This window comes from Pongo abelii, chromosome 22 (genome assembly GCF_028885655.2).
Source record: "Pongo abelii isolate AG06213 chromosome 22, NHGRI_mPonAbe1-v2.0_pri, whole genome shotgun sequence".
Taxonomy (NCBI): Eukaryota; Metazoa; Chordata; class Mammalia; order Primates; family Hominidae; genus Pongo; species Pongo abelii.
In genome coordinates, this window is record NC_072007.2 from 47303245 (window position 1) to 47323665 (window position 20421).

Here is a 20421-nt window from a genome sequence, read left to right on the forward strand (position 1 = left end):
TAGGAAAAGTCTCCACAGACTCAAAAAGTCTCTAGTTTCTTGCCCTTAGGAAGGCATGCCCTGGGAATAATAGTTTGGTGACAAGAGAGAGTAGAGTGTTTACTGTCCTATCCCCCATTAAACACCTGCAGAACTTCCCCAGGGAAAGCCTATCATACTGACATTAACTCAGTACCTGTTTGAACTTGGAGAGCATTCAGAATTCTCATCAGTCAAATGGCCAGAGCTGAGGAGCACAGCTTGCTTTGTTTGTTTTTGAGACAGGGTCTTGCTATGTCACCCAAGCTGGAGAGCAGTGGTGCAATCCCGACTTATGCAGCCTTGACCTCGTGGGCTCAAGCAATCCTCCCTCCTCAGTTTCCCAAAGTGTTGGGATTACAGGCATGAGCCACCACACCTGGCTAATTTTTGTATTTTTTGTAGAGACAAGGTTTCACCCTGTTGCCCAGGCTGGTTTCCAACTCCTGAGCTCAAGCCATACGCCCACCTTAGCCTCCCAAAGTTGTGGGATTACAGGCACATGCCACCACACCTGGCTAATTTTTGTATTTTTTTGTAGAGACAGGATTTCGCCATGTTGCCCAGGCTTGTCTCAAACTCCTGGATTCAAGCAATCTACCCGCCTCGGCCTCCCAAAGTACCAGGATTACAAGCGTGAGCCACCGTGCCCGGGCTGGGATATTTTCTAAGAACCAAGGAACTATGTAGAAAATCTTGGCCGGGCGCAGTGGCTCACGCCTATAATCCCAGCACTTTGGGAGGCCAAGACGGGCAGATCACAAGGTCAGGAGATCGAGACCATCCTGGCTAACACGGTGAAACCCCATCTCTACTAAAAAATACAAAAAAATTAGCCGGGTGTGGTGGTGGGCGCCTGTAATCCCAGCTACTGAGGAGGCTGAGGCAGGAGAATGGCGTGAACCCAGGAGGCGGAGCTTGCAGTGAGCCGAGATTGCGCCACTGCACTCCAGCCTGGGCGACAGAGCAAGACTCCGTCTCAAAAAAAAAAAGAAAATCTTGATCTCTATTCAGTAACTTTAATATGTATATTAATATGTTCTTGTTTTTGGAACAATCATGTTGTCAAATCAAGCAAAAAGTAATTATATTTTGTTAATCAAAATAAAGAGAAAAGTAGATAATATTTAGAACATCAAAAGAATTTAAATTAGAACATCTTGAACTATTGGAAATATGCATTTGAACTCATGTCTTTAAGAGGAAAATAATTATCTTTTCTAGCTCTTTCACTGAGATGGCCTCAGAGTAGCCTTACCCCAAAATGCACCTGAGTGCTCAGATTCTTGAATGGGTGCTCTTCTCCTCATTACAAGAACTAGAAATCCTTGGAGAAATCACTGATTCTGATGTTCAAGAGATACCAGATAAGCCGGAACGTCTTATGCTAGGAAGCAGGGGAAGCTTCAAAGAAAAATAGGTCCAGGCAGAAGGATGCAGGAGACAAGCTAGAAGTGCTTCCACTAGCCAAATCAGGATGATTTGAGTATCAAATTGAAATACACCCAATTATGAAGGTACCCAATTTTCAAGAGCCAGCTGGGCGCGGTGACTCACACCTGTAATCCTACCACTCTGGGAGACTGAGGCGGGCAGATCACCTGAAATCAAGAGTTCAAGACCAGCCTGGCCAACATGGCGAAACCCCATCTCTACTAAAAATACAAAACTTAGCCAGGCGCAGTGGCATACACCTGTAGTCCCAGCTACTCGGGAGGCTGAGCCAGGAGAATCACTTGAACCCAGGAGACAGAGGTTGCAGTGAGCCGAGATCGCACCACTGCACTCAAGCCTGGGTGACAGAAAAAGACTACATCTTACAAAAAAAAAAAAAAAAAAAAATGAAGAGCCATAAAATCCATGGTCAGCCTCAATAAAATTTAAATATTCAAAAAGAATGTAGGATAAAATGTGTTACTGCTGAGTCTCGTTATTTGGTTATGTTTGTATTATTGATTCATTTATTGTATTGATAAAGATTAGTAGATGGCAAATTCTTCCTTTAGAAGGTTGTTTGCCACCCAAGAGGGCATCAATACAAAAACCCTAAAGCTGGGATTCCAAAGCACAGAGTCGCGGGAGAGAACCAAAGCTCATCGCATCTGGTTTAAGACTCCTTCAGAGTTGGATCAGCCTAAAAACAAGACATGGTACAAGATTTTATTAGTTCCAAAGATTGTAAGAATTAAATTTATCCTGAGAATATATCAGTCTGTGTAGGAGTTACAGACTTCTATGAGCAAGCAGAGGTAAATAATGTTTTAACTTCAATTAAAAGAGGCTAAGAGATCATCTTCCTTCTTTTAAATTTAATTTTTTATTATTATTTTAAAAAAGAGGGTCTTGCCCTACCACCCAGGCTGCTCTTGAACCCCTGACCTCAAGCTGTCCTCCTGCCTCAGCCTCCCAAAGTATTGGGATTACAGGCATGTGTCGTGCCTGGCCTCACCCTCCTTGAGATTTCAGAATTGTTGACAGAATGACAATAAGTAGGATTCACTGTCTCCTTAAAGACTGAGGAAAGAAACCCAGTGAGACCTCTGATGGACAATGGCCTCAGTTAACTAGGACAGTAACTGTACAGCATCCATCTCCTAATCCAGTAAAACTGAGTTACATATAGAAAGGCTTGAAAGAAGCAAAGCCATAGATTTATATTTCTGGATTAATAAAGAATCTATGCATATTTTTGGTCTTATATATACTTGAAGTGTGTTAGAGTATGTGGCTGTTTTAAGTACATTCTTATAACTAATTTGAAATGGGTACTTCTATATTGAAATCTTACTGAGTTTATGAATAGTATTGAAACATCTAAGGGAATATTATTAGGTTTGCCATATTAATATACTGAATCTGCTAGATTGATAAGAATTATATAATCAATCAGGCAACTGAAATGTATAAAAAGGAAATTTAATTTAAAAAGGACTTGGGGGCAGACACAGTGGCTCATGCCTCTAATCCCAACAGTTTGGGAGGCCAAAGTAGGAGGATCACTTGAGTCCGGAAGTTCATGACCAGCCTGGGCAACATAGGGAAACCCTATCTCTACGAAAATAAAACTTATTTTTAATTAGCCAGGCATGGTGGTGCATGCCTGTGGTGACAGCTTCTTGGGAGGCTGAGGTAGGAGGATCACTTGAGCCCAGAAGGTCAAGGCTTCAGTGAGCTGTGATCACACCACTGGTCTCCAGCCTCGGTGACAGAGAAAGACCCTGTCTTTTTTTTTTTTTTTAGCAGCTCTGGAATGAGAATAGGTATTTGTAACACACATAACTGATAAAGGATTCATATCTAGAATATACAAAGAACTTCAAATCAATGAGGAAAAGTCAGAAAACCAAAAAAGGAGGACAGCTAAAGCTGAAAAAGCACTTCAAAAACAGACCGTACCCAGCTGCCTGATAAACATGAAAAAGCATGCAGTCTCAAAGTAGGTCCAAGTTAAGACCTTCATGAGAATTGGTATACACCCATCGGTTTGGCAGAAATCCCCTTCTCAAGCCCTGGAATTCTGGGCTCTACCCCCATTGCTCAAAGATCTGACCATTTTCCATTTCCATCCCTTCCATCTTTCTGCAGTACCTGGCATTCCTGACCATGCTATTTCTACCAATCAACAGAAACTACTAGATACTCAGAGGGGATTTAATACAGAGAGTTAGCTACAACATGACAAAACACCAGACAAGGGAGGGTGCTGTGGCTCATGCCTGTAATCCCAGCACTTCGGGAGGCCAAGGTGGGTGGATCACCTGAGGTCAGGAGTTCGAGAGCAGCTGACCAACATGGTGAAACCCCATCTCTACTAATACAAAAAATTAGCCGGGCGTGGTGGTAGGCAGCTGTAATCCCAGCTACTTGGGAGGCTGAGGCAGGAGAATCGCTTGAACCCGGGAGGTGGAGGTTGCAGTGAGCCAAGATCGTGCCCTTGCACTCCAGCCTGGGCAACAAGAGTGAAACTCCGTCTGAAATAAATAAAATAAACAAACAAACAAACGGACACACACCACAGAAGGGACAGTGAGGCAACCCAGGGAATAGAAAGAGCAGAAGCCACAACCCTTTGTAGGGCTGAGGGCACACAGCACAGGTCAAGTTACAGTCGCCTGGGATCCAGGGTCCCCTAGTGGAAGCTGGAACCCACAGATTAGTGCCGTGGGAGATGGAGCCACAGAGAAACAACTGCTGCTGGAGACATCAGCAGAGGAAGAAGGCGGAAAAATACTGTAGCCGCTCCACACCTCCAGCCCAACGCCCCGTGGCCGAACCTCCCTAGAGGCCCCACGGCAGAAGAGCCTCCAGGAACCTCCTTGTGGACCAGAGGAGAGAGAGGCGGCAGGAGGCAAGGGCGTGTCTAAGAACAAACAGGCCACGGCCAGCCCCTGGCCTTTCTGAAACTCCTCCCTTGGGTTCTTTTAAAATTCAATATTCTGCTTCTGTTCCTGTGTTGATGGGCTGAACTGTGTCCCCCCAAATTCTAATGTTGAAGTTCTAACCCCCAGTACCTCAGAATGGGACTGCAGCAGGAGACAGGTACTTTAAAATAGTCATTAAGGTAAAATGAGGTCACCAGGGTGGGCCCTAATCTGTTGACTAGTGTCCTTATAAGGAGAGGAGACTCGACACAGATATGCACAGGGGGACAATCCTGTGAGGACAAAGGGAGAAGACAGCCATCTCCAAGCCAAGGAGAGAGGCCTCAGGAGAAGCCAACCCCGCCCACACCTTCATCTTGGACTTCTAGCTTCCAGAACTGGGGAAATGAATTTCTGTTGTTGAAGCCCCAGTCTGCAGTACTTAGTTATAGCAGCCCTTGCGAACCAGCACATCCGAGTTCTCCGTCTCTGTCTCTAACCCCTCTCTCAACTGCCGGCCATAAGTGAGCCTCTGCCCCCAACTTCTGGCCTCCTCTATGTTCTCTTGCTTAGTGACCCCATTCTCCCTTGTGTTCAGCGGTGACCTCTGGCAGTGACGCTCAGTCCTCATGGCCGGCTCTGGCCTCTCCCAGGCTCTGGCGCCGCAATCATTACTTCTACTTGTCTCTGCTTGGATAGTCTGTCAGCATCTCAAAGGCAACATGAATAAAACCAAATGCATTTTTTCCTCCCACAAATTATCTCTTTATCCTGATTTCTCTTATCTCTGTTCATGACTTGTTCACCTTTTCACTGGGACCCAGAATTCATGCATCTTGGAGTCCCAACTTCACCAGCCCCCGTGTCTTGTTTATTTCCGTAGCAGTTGGTGGGTGGGACCTCCGCACAGTCTCACACGGTCCCTTCTTTCTAGTCCAGGCCCAGCTCAGCCCTCACCAGAACAGGCACTAGCACGACAGCCTGCTCGATGATTCCTGGTGCCCGTCCCGTTTCCCATGGCTCTGCCTCATCCAGCACACTCTGCAGTTGACTGTGTAAAGCGCAACGCTGATCCCATCACTCCTGCTTCTCAAACTCCTGCAGTGCCTGCCCCCGCCCCAGAACGTGCAGGCAGTCTTGCCTGGCATTCAAGACCTTCCATTGAGCCTAAGCGACATAGTGAGACCCCATCTCTACAAAAAATTTAAAAATTAGCCAGGCGTGGTGGCACGTGCCTATAGCCCCAACTACTTGGGAGGCTGAGGCAGGAGAACTGCTGCAGCCCAGGAGTTCCAGGATGTAGTGATCCATGTTCATACCACTGCACTCCAGCCTGGGCAACAGAACGAGACCCCATCTCTAAAAAGAAAAGAAAAAGACCTTCCATTGGACCCACCTAACCGGGTCTCCCTCCTTGCCAGCCATTCACTTATTCCACATTCATTCTGCACCTCCTGCACACGAGGTGCTATGCCAATTACTGGATATATTTAATCCCTCAACAACTCTGCACGGTGGCCATTATTGTCCCCATCTTGCAAAGGAAGAAACTGAATTTTAGAACAGTTGAATTTTAGAACTTGAGCTCCCATAATTAGGTGGGGAAACTGATGTTTGAATTTGTGTCCTTTTGGCCCCAAAGTCCTTCTCTGGATAAACTAGGCAACCAAGAGCAAAGAATGCTCTATACCCGACAAAAATAGAAATGAAACTCAAGATCCAAGACGCAAGAGTGGCAGAAGGTTCAAGGTGCACCATTGCCAGCTCTGACAGCCTTTGTATCCAGGTCAGTCGAACAGGCTGGGATTGTCCCCAATTTGGACACATCTAAAAAGCTGCAGGTGGGATGTCATCAAAATCACCTGGGAAAACAACACGCTCTGAAAACAGAGGCATGATCCAAAAGACAAAGAGGTTTGTGATACCCTTTCTGTACAACAGCTGACTATCAGTAAGTCATTACTGTTTTAAAGAAGTCAAAAAAAAAAAAAACACACACACACACAGAAAAATACAAAAGTTAGCTGGGAGTGGTGGTGTGCATCTGCAATCCCAGCTACTCAGGAGGCTGAGGCAGGAGAACCACTTGAACCCAGGAGGCGGAGGTTGCAGTGATGCAAGATTGCATCACTGCACTCCAGCCTGGGGAACAGAGCCAGACTCTGTCTCGAAAAATAAATAACAATAATAATAATAATGTTGCACCAATGTTAGTTTTGGTAAATCCATGGTTGTGTAAGATGTTAGCATTAGAGGAAGCTGGGTGAAGCTTCAAAGAACTCTCTGTACTATTTCTCTTTTGTAAGCCAGAAATTATTTCAAAATAATAGGTGATAAAAATTAAAAGGTGACATTCCACTTAATTTCATCGGCACTCCTTTTTTCCCCTCTTCCTAACCAGCCATGTGATCTTAAGCAAATTATTTCATCTCTCTAGGTCACCGCTTTTCAACTACTTAGGACAAAAAAGAGGGATACAAGCCAGATCATCTCTAACTTCCCCTCAATCTCTCAAATTCTGTGGTCCTCGTATATTTACAATATGATGCAATCTACAAACATTTGATATTGGTGCCCTCTTATTCACCTTCATATCCCTGGTATTTAGCATTGTGCCTATACATAGTAGGTGCTCACTGAAAGTTTTTGCAACTACCTCAAAAACTAAGGTTCATACCACAGTTTGTAAAGTGAGGTAGAACCGTTAGCTCTTTTACCTAGTTGACCACTAGAGAGCGAAGCGGTCACAAAATTTTTCTCTGTTAAAAGCAAATTTATCTTCATCCAGCAGAGGGGAGTGGTCCTTTATATTTCAGGCATGTAAAAATCAGGTCCTGGTTGGGGGAAGGGAGACATCTGTGAGCAGTTTCCTGCCTATCAGACAGGCCCTCCAGAGAGGTGATCAGTACCATAAGCTTCCAGGTAAGCACATGGGGCCACTGCCCCCACCCTCCAAAACACCCTCAAAAGTCTAAACCACCTCAGTGGATGGGAGATTGCTCTGCAAATGGGGGAGCCCCACTCCTAATATGTTCATCATTGTCTTCCTAATGATCGTGACTCATTTATTGAACAAATGTTTCACTTTTAAAGGGCTTGCATAGAGGCAGCTTTAAGAGGTCAAATAAATGAATGTGGAAGGAAATTAAAACTTTTACATCCACATGAAAAAGGCATTAGCCAGTCATCCTGCCCAGCAGCCCAATATTGAGCCTGTGTGAGTTGCCGTTTGTGTAGTGAAGCAATAGAGGCCATGGTCTGGACTCAGAAACCCTGGGTTCAAATACTGCCTCTGACCCCCCAACTCCCCAACAAAATGCACACATTCAGTGGCCATGTGACCAGGGCAAATGCCTCTCGTTCCACAGCTCCAATGCAGGAATAATAATAGCATCCACCTGGTGTGGGTGGGAGGGTTCAGAGAGAACAACCACACAGGGCTAAGAGTGCAGACTATTGTGACCGAGCAACTGCCCACCTGGACAGAGTGAACAGGAAGGGAATAGAAGGGCAAGGCGCTTTCACTTCATCCTCATGAGCGCTCTTCGTGGGGAAACTATTACACAAAGTCGGGGTGGGGAGTTCCTTCCCAGTAAATCGAGTTGCCTTTTTCAGGCACGGAAAAGCCCATCTGCCTGAATTTTCCTCAAGTGGTCAATCATGGTGCCAGAAGTCCCAACCACTTGAACTGCTCCTTCAGGTTAAGTCACTTTATCTGCCAACTGTGTTAGTTTAAACAAGTCAGTTTCCAAGTCCTGAACTGCTGCTTTTATCATCCCATTAATTTAGAAAACTAAGAACAGGGGCCAAACGCAGTGGCTCACGCCTGTAATCCCAGCACTTTGGGAGATCGAGGCGGGTGGATCACCTGAGGTCAGGAGTTCGAGACCAGCCTGGCCAACATGGTGAAACCCCATCTCTACTAAAAATACAAAAATTAGCCAGGCATGGTGGTGCGCACGTAGTCCCAGCTGCTCAGGAGGCTGAGGCAAGAGAATCACTTGACTCCAGGAGACAGAGGTTGCAGTGAGCTGAGATTGTGCCACTGCACTCCAGCCTGGGCAACAGAACAAGACTCCCACCTCAAACAAAAAAAAAAAAGAAAGAAAGAAAATTAAGAGCAGGACCCCACAGTGTGGGAAGGAGGCTGGAAGCGTCCTGATTAAACTGCAGCCTGAGAAATGCTGGGTGGGATGCTGTAGAGCACACTGAGCCCTGAGGAGCAGGCAAGAAGGGCCCCAGGGTGTAAGGCCAGAGACTAGCTGGGGCAGAGAAGAGTGTGAAGCTGGCAGGAGTGAAGGGTCGGGAGACCCTTAAAGAGACCCTGAAACAGACGCCCTGGGAGTGTACGTGTCACCCAGCAAAGCACAGGAAGAGAACTGTTCAACAGCAGACTCAGCTGGGAACTCCAGACACTGCGGCAAAACCAGCACAGATGCATTATCTCCTGTGGCTAAAAGCTCCATGAAAGGGGCCAGTGAGTCACATGACAACCGAATTTCTCCTCTGCCAACCTGAACATTTTCTGGGACTGAGACTTCCATACTTAGGGAAAGCCAATCACACTGCTTACAAGAAAAAAAACTGGCCGGGTGCGGTGGCTCACGCCTGTAATCCCAGCACTTTGGGAGGCCAAGGCAGGTGGATCACAAGGTCAGGAGATCGAGACCATCCTAGCTAACACGGTGAAACCCCGTCTCTACTAAAAATACAAAAAAATATTAGCCGGGCATGATGGCGGGCGCCTGTAGTCCCAGCTACTGGGGAGGCTGAGGCAGGAGAATAGCGTGAACTCGGGAGGTGGCGCTTGCAGTGAGCCGAGATCGCGCCACTGCCCTCCAGCCTGGGCGACAGAGCAAGACTCAGTCTCAAAAAAAAAAAAGAAAAAAAACTACCTATTATAAACCCTTGATGCTATAAATTTGATGGAGCTGGAAATAAATTCCCTGGAAAGACTCCAGTGGGGGAGAAGGGGGGGGGCATTACCTTCATCCCTTTACATTCTCCAGCCATTGGAACCAGCTCCTTTGTTTTCACTGAATTTATGTTTCTATAGAGGAACCCAGGATTGAGTCTCCTATAGGGGGGTCCCATGAAGCTGCCATGCCCCTCTGTTGATACGCCTTCTTTGCAGGTCAATTTGTGATTTTTAAAATGGTTTTATGCAAACCACATGTTTAGCCCAAATGCACTGCAGGTAGCTTGTGATAAAACAGCAATATGGACCAGGCACAGTGGCTCACACCTATAATGCCAGCACTTTGAGAGGCCAAGGCAGAAGGATCACTTGAGGCCATGAGTTTGAGACCAGTCTTCGCAACATAGGGAGACTCCATCTCTACAGAAAATTAAAAATTAGCCAGGCGGCCAGGTGTGGTGGCTCACACCTGTAATCCTAACACTTTGGGAGGCAAAGGCGGGCAGATCACTTGAACTCAAGTTCAAGACCAGCCTGGGCAACATGGTGAAACCACATCTCTACAAAAATAAAGAAAATTAGCCAGGCATGGTGGTGTGTGCCTGTAGTTCCAGCTACTCCTGGGGAGGTCGAGGCTGCAGTGAGCCGTGATCATGCCACTTGTACTCCAGCCTGGGCGACAGAGCAAGTCCCCATCTCAAAAAAAAAAAGCTGGGTGTGGTGGCCTGCACGCCTGTGGTCCCAGATACTCGGAGGCTGAAAAGGGAGAATTGCTTGAGTCCAGGAGTTCAAGGCTGCAGTGAGCTGAGATCACATCAATGCACTCCATACAGCCTGAGCAACGGAGTGAGACCCTGACTATATTAAAAAAAAAAAAAAAAAAAAAAAGGAAGAAACGACTCAACCACAGGGCTAGTATGTTACTGGGTTATAAAATGATAAAGCCCTAAACAGAGAATTAGCCCGTTTCCAGAAGAGGCCAAGAACAGATGATACAGCTGAACTGAACTCCTGCCTGTACAGCTCGTTTTCTACGATTCCAGCCCTGGAAGATGATGGCATCCAGCCCCCACTGAAGCACCTCGAACAAGAAAAACGCCGAGTCCGAAGAGCCAGACCTTGAACACACGATTCCTGTCTATAAATAACTCCCCCTGGGGAATAAAAAGCAGGATCCAAGGCAGGAAACCCGAGCCGCGGAATCTGGTAAGTTCTTAGGAAACCCACTCACTGGCCTGAGTCCCCCGTGGGAGCGGCGACTACGGCACCTGTACACCCAAGTCCCCGGAGCCTCGGGCGGCCGCGCGTCCCTACCTGCAGGCCTGATACCGGCCGCGGAGCGCTCCTGGCCCTGCACCCGCCCGGCTCCGGGACCGCTGAAACGCACCCAGGAGGGTGAAGGCGTAGTCGCCAAGGACAGCGCAGATGGCGGCGGAGGCGTGGGAGCCGAAAGACCGTGGGAAAGGGCCAGGTCGGGACGCCCCTCGGCGCAGCCCCAAATCCTGCCCGCGCCCCAGCCCCGCTCAGGCCGCGCCCCTGCCACCTCTGGCCACACGGGCTGGGACGTCTGGCTCCTGCAGAGCGCGCTTCCCGCTGCCCTCCTCCACTGGCTGCTCAGGCCCTGCCTCGCCAGCGCGGCATCCACGGGGGATCCCTACCTGTCTTTTAGGGCTCGCCTCATAGGTCAAACGTCACCTCCCAGGGAGGTATGGCCTGCCCCCTAGCCAGGTGGGCCCCTTCCACGCTCGCCGGCAACACCACCCACCCACCTTGATAACTGCTTGTAAAGGGTGTACTGCTTTCCCCCTTGAGACTGCAAACCTTCAAGGGCAGGAAATGGGTCTGTTTTCCTGGCAAAATAACGAAGTTGGCTGAAGGTTTTGCTGAATAAAATGAGTGACAGACAAAAGTAGCCAAATTTGGCACTCCCGATGGGTTATTTGGTGAAGGAGGTGCAGTGTATGAGCTTAACTAGTTATTCTGGATTTCTTTCCCCATGTTACTCCTTCCTAATTCTGATGAGGAACTGAGAGCTGGATCTATTAATCTATTAACTCTTAACCTTCCTTTTTTTTTTTTTTTTTTTGAGACGGAGTCTCACTCTGTCACCCAGCCTGGAGTGCAGTGGCGCGATCTCGGCTCACTGTAACCTCCGCCTCCCAAGTTCAAGCGATTCTCCTGCCTCAGTCTCCTAAGTATTGGGATTACAGGCGCCAGCCACCATGCCCAGATAATTTTTGTATTTTTAGTAGAGACAGTGTTTCACCATGTTGGCCAGGCTAGTCTCAAACTCCTGACCTCAGGTGATCCACCCCCCTCAGCCTCCCGAAGTGCTGGGGTTACAGGCATAAGCCACTGCGTCCAGCCTTAACCTTCCTTTTCTAAGGGCACTACCAGACTTCTCTTGCAACCCTAAGGATGGAGTCCTAATTCTGCCATCGGAACCCTGAATCCTTCACTTTCAGCACAACAATTTCAAGCAAAGACTTGCAGCCTCTCCTTCTCGGTTTAGGGGAATGGGGAATTCTTTAATCTGTGATGTTAATTAGAATACTCTCTCCCAAAGAGGAGGAAATAAATAGGAAAATGTATCAAGTCTGATGCCCGGGAAGTGTTTACAGATGTTGTGCAGAATAGCCCTACCACAAAGAAAATTTCAAATGAGACATCCTATCACTGCTGGGGTTTCTGATAAAACAAGAGCTGAGGCCAGGTATGGTTTTTTTTTGTTTGTTTGTTTTTTTTTTTTTTTTTTTTGCTTTATAAGACTATTATTCAATAAGTAGATTTCCAAGCCTTGCATTCTTTCTATTCAATTTTTCTAAGATTCACACATATAATTTTGCAAAGCTGCATTTTATTCATGTTCACTGCTATTTAATATTCTATTTGTGATCATATCCTACTTTGTTTAGCCATTCTCCTGGGGATCAACATGGGGTTATCTCCAGTTTGTTTCCTCTAACAAATAATACTGTTCTGAACATCCACTCACTTGTCTCCTGGAGCCCCTGGGCAAGCATTTCTCTGGGTGTGGACCCATTACTACACCAGGCATATGCCCAGCAAGCTAATTAATGTGCAGAATTAAGAGATAACACTAAACTGTTTTCCAAAGCAGTTATACCAATGTACACTCCCATTAAAAGTGACTTTTGTTATTGACTCAGGATTTTTCAGGTCAAACACATTTTCCTTTCAATTTTAGATTTATACTGATTTTCACAAACTGTCTTGGAGAATTATGAGGTCCTCAAACACAAAGCTTCATATTGTGGTTCTTAGTCAAGAAAATCTTCTAGAGGCAATGATCCAGCTAATTACAGATCCCCTATTGTCCACATCTAAATTTAGGCATTGTAGCTGGGATTAGACCCATGAATCCTAGGACAATGCCAGGGGTGTCATTAACTTAAAAACTGTGGCAGGCCAAGTGCAGTGGATCACGCCTGTAATCCTAGCACTTTGGGAGACCGAGGCGGGTGGATCACGAGGTCAGGAGTTGAAGACCAGCCTGGCCAAGATGGTGAAACCCCATCTCTACTAAAAATACAAAAATTAGCTGGCCATGGTGGCACACACCCATAATCCCAGCTACTCGGGAGGCTGAGGCAGAGAATTGCTTAAACCCGGAAGGCAGAGGTTGCAGTGAGCCGAGATTGCGTCAATGCACTACAGCCTGGGCGACAGAGCGAGACTCTGTCTCAAAAAAAAAAAAAAAACTCTGGCATAAGCATGGTGTGGAGAGTGTCTGCAGTAATATGAGAATCCTGTGCACAACAGCATAAGCAGCTGCCTTCAGAATCTACCGCTCTCGTCTCCCACGGTCTGTACAACCTCTTCTTTATTTTCTTCTTTTTTAATGTTTGTTTATTTACTTATTGAGACAGAGTCTCACTCTGTCACCCAAGCTGGAGTGCAGAAGCATGATCTTGGCTCACTGCAACCCCCGCCTCCTGGGTTCAAGTGATTCTCCTGCCTCAGTCTCCGAAGTAGCTGGGACTACAGGTGCCCACCACCATGCCCAGCTTATTTTTGTATTTTTAGTAGAGATGGGTTTTCACTATGTTGGCCAGGCTGGTCTCGAACCCCTGACCTCAAGTGACCCGCCCACCTCAACCTCCCAAAGTGCTAGGATTACACGCACGAGCCACCGCGCCCAGCCTGTGAAGGCTTTAATAGCAACAACCCTTAAAAAAATGATTTTTTTTGGCCGGGTGCAGAGGCTCACACCTGTAATCCCAACACTTTGGGAGGCTGAGGAGGGCAGATCACGAGGTCAGGAGATCAAGACCATCCTGGTTAACACGGTGAAACCCAGTCTCTACTAAAAATACAAAAAATTAGCTGGGCGTGGTGGCGGGCACCTGTAGTCCCAACTACTCAGGAGGCTGAGGCAGGAGAATGGCGTGAACCCGGGAGGCAGAGCTTGCAGTGAGACGAGATGGTGCCACTGCACTCAAGCCTGGGTGACAGAGCGAGACTCCGTCTCAAAAAAAAAAAAAAAAATTTTTTTTTTAAGACAGGGTATATCACAGGCTGGAGTGCAGTGGTGCTATCATAGCTCACTGTAGCCTCAAACTCCTGTGCTCAACTGACCCTCTTGCCTCAGCCTCCCAAGTAGCTGATACTATATGCACAAACCGCCATTGCCAGCTAATTATTTTTGTATTTTTTATAGAGAGAGGTTCTTGCTATGTTGCCCAGGCTGGTCTTGAACTCCTGGCCTCAAACGATCTAACCACCTTTGCCTCACAAAGCCCTAGGATCATACACATAAGCCACCGCACCTGGCCAAGAATGATTTTTTTTAATTGGAAAATTTAAAATGTTCAGTAAGGAACATATTAAGCAAATTGTGGTAGAGTAGTCCCCCCTTATCCACAAGGGGTATGTTCCAAGACCCCCAGTGGACGCCTGAAGCACAGACAGTACTGAACCCTATATATATTGTTTTTTCCTATTACTTACCTGTGACAAAGTTTATACGTTAGGCACAATAACAAATTAACAACTAATAATAAAATAGGGTAATAATAAACTAATAATAAAATTAAATAAAGTAAGGATGACTAGAACACAAGCACTGTGATACCACAACAGTCAATCTGATCACCAAGAGAGCTACTAAGTGACAAATGGGAGAATCTGCTGGACAAAGAGATGATTCGTGTCCCAGGTGAGACAGAACAGGAAGGTGTGAGATTTCATCATGCTGTTCCGAACCGCACACAATTTAAAACTCATGAATTATGTTCTCACTTCTAAGTGGGAGCTCGATAATGTGTACACATGGACACAGACAGTGGAATAACAGGCATTGGAGGCTCAGAAGGGTGGGAGGGGTGAACAATGAGAAATTACTTAATGGGTACAATGTACACGATCGGGGGTGATGGCTGCACTCAAAATCCAGACTTCACCACTTCCCAATATACCCATTTAACAAAACAGGGGCACTTGTACCCTCTAAATCTATCAAAATTAAATAAACAAATAAATCTTATGAAATATTCTGGAATGTTCCATTTTATATTTTTGTGTGTGTGTTTTTTTTTTCATTTAATATTTTCAAACTGCAGTTGGCCACAGGTAACTGAAACCTTGGAAACCAACAGCACAGCTAAGGGGGGAATTACACTCAGTGGTACAAAGTATAACTTTCTTTCCAGAACCATTTGAGATTAAATTGCAGAAACCATGACCCTTCACCCTAGTACTTCAAGCTGTATTTCCTAAGAACAAGAATATTTCTCCAACATAACCACACTGCAATGATCAGATGCAGAAAATTTAACACTGCAATATTCAGATTCAGATATCAGCATCCATCCAATGCTAATAGCTACTGTTCACATTTAGTCAGTTGTCCCAAATAACATTCTTGCTAGCAATATTATTTTTCCCAATTCAAGGACACACATGTCATTTAGCTGTCATGTCTCTTTATTCCCTTTTAATCTGGAACAGTTCCTTAGTCTTTCATGACCTTGACATCTTTTAAAAGTCGGCCCCGGCTGGGCCCGGTGGCTCACGCCTGTAATCCCAGCACTTTGGGAGGCCAAGGCGGGTGGATCACTTGAGGTCAGGAGTTTGAGACCATCCTGGCCAACATTGTGAAACCCCGTCTCTACTAAAAATACAAAAATTGGCCAGGTGCGGTGGCTCACACCTGTAATCCCAGCACTTTGGGAGGCCAAGGCAGGAAGATCACGAGATCAAAAGATTGAGACCATCTTGGCCAACGTAGTAAAACCCCATCTCTACTGAAAATACAAAAATTAGCTGCGCGTGGTGGTGCCCACCTGTAGTCCCAGCTACTCAGGAGGCTGGGGCAGGAGACTCACTTGAACCCGGGAGGTGAAGGTTGCAGTGAGCCAAGATCAGGCCACTGCACTCCAGCTGGGTGACAGCACGAGACTCAGTCTTGGAAGAAAAAAAAAAAAAAAGTTAGCCCCATTATATTGCAGCTGGTCCCTCAATTTGTGTTTGTCTGATGTTTCCTAAATCCAATTCAGGTTATGCATTTTTGGCACAGGATGTCAGTTCAAATTGGAGATGCTGACTTTGTTCACATGGTTAAGGTGGTATCCAGAAGATTTCTTCAATATAAGGGTTCCTTGTATATATTTGTAATTCATACGTAACCTGTGGAATGAGGCTTTGGCATCTTATTCCCCAATGCTATGGTTTGAATGTATTCCCCAAGTGCATGTGTTGGAAATGTAATCCCCAGTACAACAGTGTTGAGAGGTGGGTGATTAGGTCATAAAGGCTCTGCTGTTATTGCGGGAGTGGGCTCCTGATAAAGGGATGAGTTTGGCCCCTTCCTTTCTCTTTCCCTCACCCACCCTCTTGCCCTTCTGCTTTCCACCATGAGATGATGCAGCCAGAAGGCCCTCACTAGATGTGGCTCCTCAATCTTGGACTTCACAGCCTCCAGAACCATAAGGCAAATAAATTTCTGTTCATTATAAATTACCCAGTCTCAGGTATTCTGTTACGGAAGCATAAAACAGACCAAGACACCCAGTAAGCGCCCACCTGAATCAGTCATGACTGTGTTAGTTGCATGCAATGTGGTAACTTTTTGTTTGTTTTTTGTTTTTTGAGACGGAGTTTCACTCGTTGCCCAGGTTGGAGTGCAGTGGCACGATCTCAGCTCACCGCAACTTCCACCTCCCGGGTTCAAGTCATTCTCCTGCCTCAGCCTCCTGAGCAGCTGGGAATACAGGCATGCGCCATCACGCCCAGCTAATTTTGTATTTTTAGTAGAGACAGGGTTTCTCCATGTTGGTCAGGCTGGTCTCCAACTCCCGACCTCAGGTGATCCACCGGCCTCCGCCTCCCAAAGTGCTGGGATTACAGGCATGAGCCACCGCACCTGGCCTACAATGTGGTAACTTTTTCTGTATGATTAGTCAAATGCAGTAGTGAGAAGGGGGAAAAGAATAGAACAAAGAGTTCAATCTGTAACTGACCATGAACAATCAATTGAGATAACTCGCTACCTTCAGACTAGCCAACTTTTCCAACTCTGTTGTTCCTTCAGCAATCATTAGCTGGAATTCTCCTCTTCTACCTCTGTTTATGTATTTGTTGGTAAGTTTATTTGCTTTTTAGTACTACTCTGGACTCATGGATTCTCTTTTATTCAATGTGATAATTCATTATTACCATTATTTTGATATTCAAATTGTTCCAGGTTTGGCCACTGGAGCCCCATCAAGCTGACCCCTGTGTCCTTCTGACCTGTCTCTATCATTCTTTGAGCACCTCCTTGTGTTTTGAACAAGCTGCTCCTGACTCATCGTTGACCTTCCCTCCCCTTCCCACAATGAGCCATTTCTCCCAGGAGCTCTGGCTCCTTTTAATGGACAATGGTATTTATAAAACAAGATATGGGCATGAGGAATGCTCATTGCTACTTGGGTGGCCCTGCTCCCCAGCTCTCTCAGCAGACAGATCTTAGAAATAAACTCTTAAGTCAATATGAAAAGTAGGCCAGGCGCGATGGCTCACACCTGTAATCCCAGCACTTTGTGAGGCTGAGGTAGGCGGATCACTTGAGGCCAGGAGTTCCAAGACCAGCATGGATAGCATGGCGAAACCCTGTCTCCAAAAATTAGCCAGGTGTGGTGGTGCGTGCCTGTAATGCCAGCTACTCAGGAGGCTGAGGCAGGAGAATTGTCTGAACCTGGGAGGCAGAGGTTACAGTGAGCTGAGATCACACCACTGTACTCCAGCCTGGGCAACAGAGCGAGACTCTGTCTCCAAAAAAATGAAAAGTTAAGTGTTATCTACCAAGTTTCCAAGTTTCTCCACTATAAAGGTTCCTTTTTTATCTTTGTAATTAATAAGTAATCTGTGGAATCTCTCATTCCAATTCATGGAGCTCTTCTTTGCCTTCCTTCACTCCATATTTTTATCTTTCTTTTCTCATAGTGAGGATCCCAGCTCCCAAGAATATAATTATATTTACTTATTTGCTTAATCCTACAATACACAGAAAATATTTTCAGAATTGCTATACCAGATCACTACCAACTAAGTGAAGTGCAAAATTTCTTTGCAGTTTTGTTTGTTTACACACAGGTGTATAGTCAAAGAGCTGTGTTCAAAGTTATTTGAGTTTGCCTTTCTATGGTTAATTTACTATGCAGTTTAGCTCATTTGTTCACTTCTGTTTGTATTCAATTTTAGGTTTCTTTTCCCCCATCTTATGTTGATTTAGTTTTACTTTTTAAATACTAAAACATTAACATGTTTTGAAAAGTCAAAACTGCCCCCAAAAAAGGTATGCCTGGAGATGTGTCATTTCCTCTTAGACTTTCACCCCATTCTCATCCATCCACTGCAAGTAGCCAATTTATTAGTTTCTAGTTTTCTCTTCCTAGGTTTCTTTTTTCCCTTTTCTTTCTCTTTTTCTTTCCAAAAATAAAGAGATACTTAAAGTAGCCTAATACAGTACTCTCTGTTTAACTTTTGTTCACTTCCTAGTACTGTATACCCTAGAAATCACTCCACATCAGTTCAGAGACCTTCCTCACTGTTTTTTATAAGTGCATTGTGTGGATGTACCAGGGTTTATTCAACCAGTTGCCTATGTATTGGCACTGAAGTTGTTTCCAAAATTTTGCCATTGCAAAAAATGCTGCAATGAGTGACCTTGTACATATATACACTTTTATACTGGTGTAGGCGTTTCTCCAGAGTAAATTCCTACCTGTAGAATTGCTGGGTCAAGGGGTAAATGCATATGCAGTTTTGTTAAACAATGCTAAATGTTCCTCTCTAGGAGTTGGACCATCTTGCATTCCCACCAGCAATGTATGAGAGCATCTGTTACCCCACAGCCTGTCCTGTTGCTTTACACTTAGCAACTGGATCAGTTAGATCCGTGATGGTATCTCAGAGTACCCTGCATTTCTCCTCCTATGGGAGAAACGGAACATCTTTTCATTGAAGGGCCAGTTTTATGTCATTTTTGTGCAGATTGTCAGTTCATGTCTTTTGCCTATTTGGTCTTTGGTTTCCTCAATGTTTGAGTTATTTACATACTTGGGATCTTAACCCTTTATCTGTGATAGATGTTGCAAATATTTTTTCCCAGTTTGCCATCTGTCTTTAATTAATGGTAGGGGATTTTTTTTTTTTTTTTTTTTTTTAAGACAGGGTCTCACTCCCTCACCCAGGCTGGAGTGCAGAGCCGCCATCTCTGCTGACAGCAAGCTCTGCCTCCCTGGCTAAAGCGATCCTCCCACTTCAGCCTCCGGAGTAGCTGAAACGAACTTTTCTTATTTTTTGCAGAGGAGTTTTCGCCATGTTGGCCAGGCTGGTCTCCAACTCCTGGACTCAAGAGATTCTCCCACCTAGGCCTCCCAACGTGCTGGGATTACGGGCGTGAGCCACAGTGTCTGGCCCACCTTTTTTTTTTTTTTTTTTTTAATGAGACATAGTTTCGCTCTTGTCGTCCAGGCTGGAGTGCAGTGGTGCAATCTCAGCTCACTGCAACCTCCACCTCCCGAGTTCAAATGTTTCTCCTGCCTCAGCCTCTCGAGTAGCTGGGATTACAGGAGCACCACCAGCACGACCGACTAATTTTTGTTATTTTTAGTAGAGACACGGTTTCACCATGTTGCCCAGGCTGGTCTCGAACTCCTGACCTCAAGTGATCTGCCTGCCTTGGCCTCGCAAAGTGCTGAGATTTACAGGCGTGAACCACCGCGCCCGGCCCCAGCTTCCGTTTTTTAATGTTATTATGTATCAATCTTTTTTTTTCCTGGCACGTAGGCGCTGGGTCATTAGGAAGCCTTTCCCCACACGCAGGTCCTAGTCACCCGTGCTTTCTAACGGCGGGTAGGCCCTGCAGCTCTGCCCCTAACATGGGCGCGGGGCACGCGGCCAGGGGCCCGTGTGAGGAGGACAGGGCGCGCGAACCCAGGTTCTCAGGCCGCGTCACCGCGCGTGCGCACTGACAGCCGGGCCGAGCCAGCCCGGGTCCCGTAGGGAAGAACGCCAGCAGCGCGCGGAGGCCGCGCTGCCCTGGGCCGCGGGGTCCCTATGGCTGCCCCACCGGAAGCCCCGCCCCCTCTGGCAGCTGGAGGCGGCTTTCCGGCCGTTCCGGCTGCAGCCCAGCGGCCTCGACTCAGGAGACGGCTGTTCCCCGGCAGGGGCCCGGGGTGGACTGCCCGACCCTCGCCCGGCCCCAGCACGCCCCCGGCGAGCACCCACCCCCTGCCCCGGCCCGCAGCGCCCCGACTGACTTTGAGGCCGAGACGCGGCCGCTCCTGCGCCCGGTGGTCGCCCGCGAATCCCTGCCGCGCCGCGCTGCGCCCCCTAGCGGCCCGCCTGGTGGTGCAACCGGGTTCTCTGCGCAGGGCCGCGGGGCCGCCCGGCCTCCTCCTGCCCTGGCCGCGGTGCCGCGCGCTCGGGAACGCGGGCCCTTCGCCGCTAGCCACCTTTTGCCTCTCGGCCACCCATCCTCTCTCGCCCACGCTGCCTGGGAGGCGCGCTTCTGCCGCCTTCTTGCCGCGCTCGCTCCAGCCTCGCCCACTCCTGCGGCCTTACAGGGCCGAACCTCACCCTGCTCTGCGGAAGGCAGGCCTACACCTTCCCTCCGCG

At 47.0% G+C, this 20421-nt stretch overlaps 1 protein-coding gene across 4 annotated transcripts in view; it reads right to left on the reverse strand.

Annotated features, from left to right (window-relative positions):
• HLCS (holocarboxylase synthetase) overlaps positions 1-20171 on the reverse strand; it is a 241658-nt gene extending 221487 nt beyond the window's left edge. For 2 of the 4 annotated variants that reach the window (XM_054542491.2, XM_024239465.3), the window contains exon 1: positions 20064-20165. The gene's annotated coding sequence lies outside the window, so the exon portion shown is untranslated. Of the gene's footprint in view, positions 1-15602; positions 15724-20063 lie in introns of all 4 variants that reach the window. The other 2 variants (XM_054542488.2, XM_024239463.3) reach the window with 2 other exon arrangements.
• Between the last annotated feature and the right edge of the window lie 250 nt (positions 20172-20421).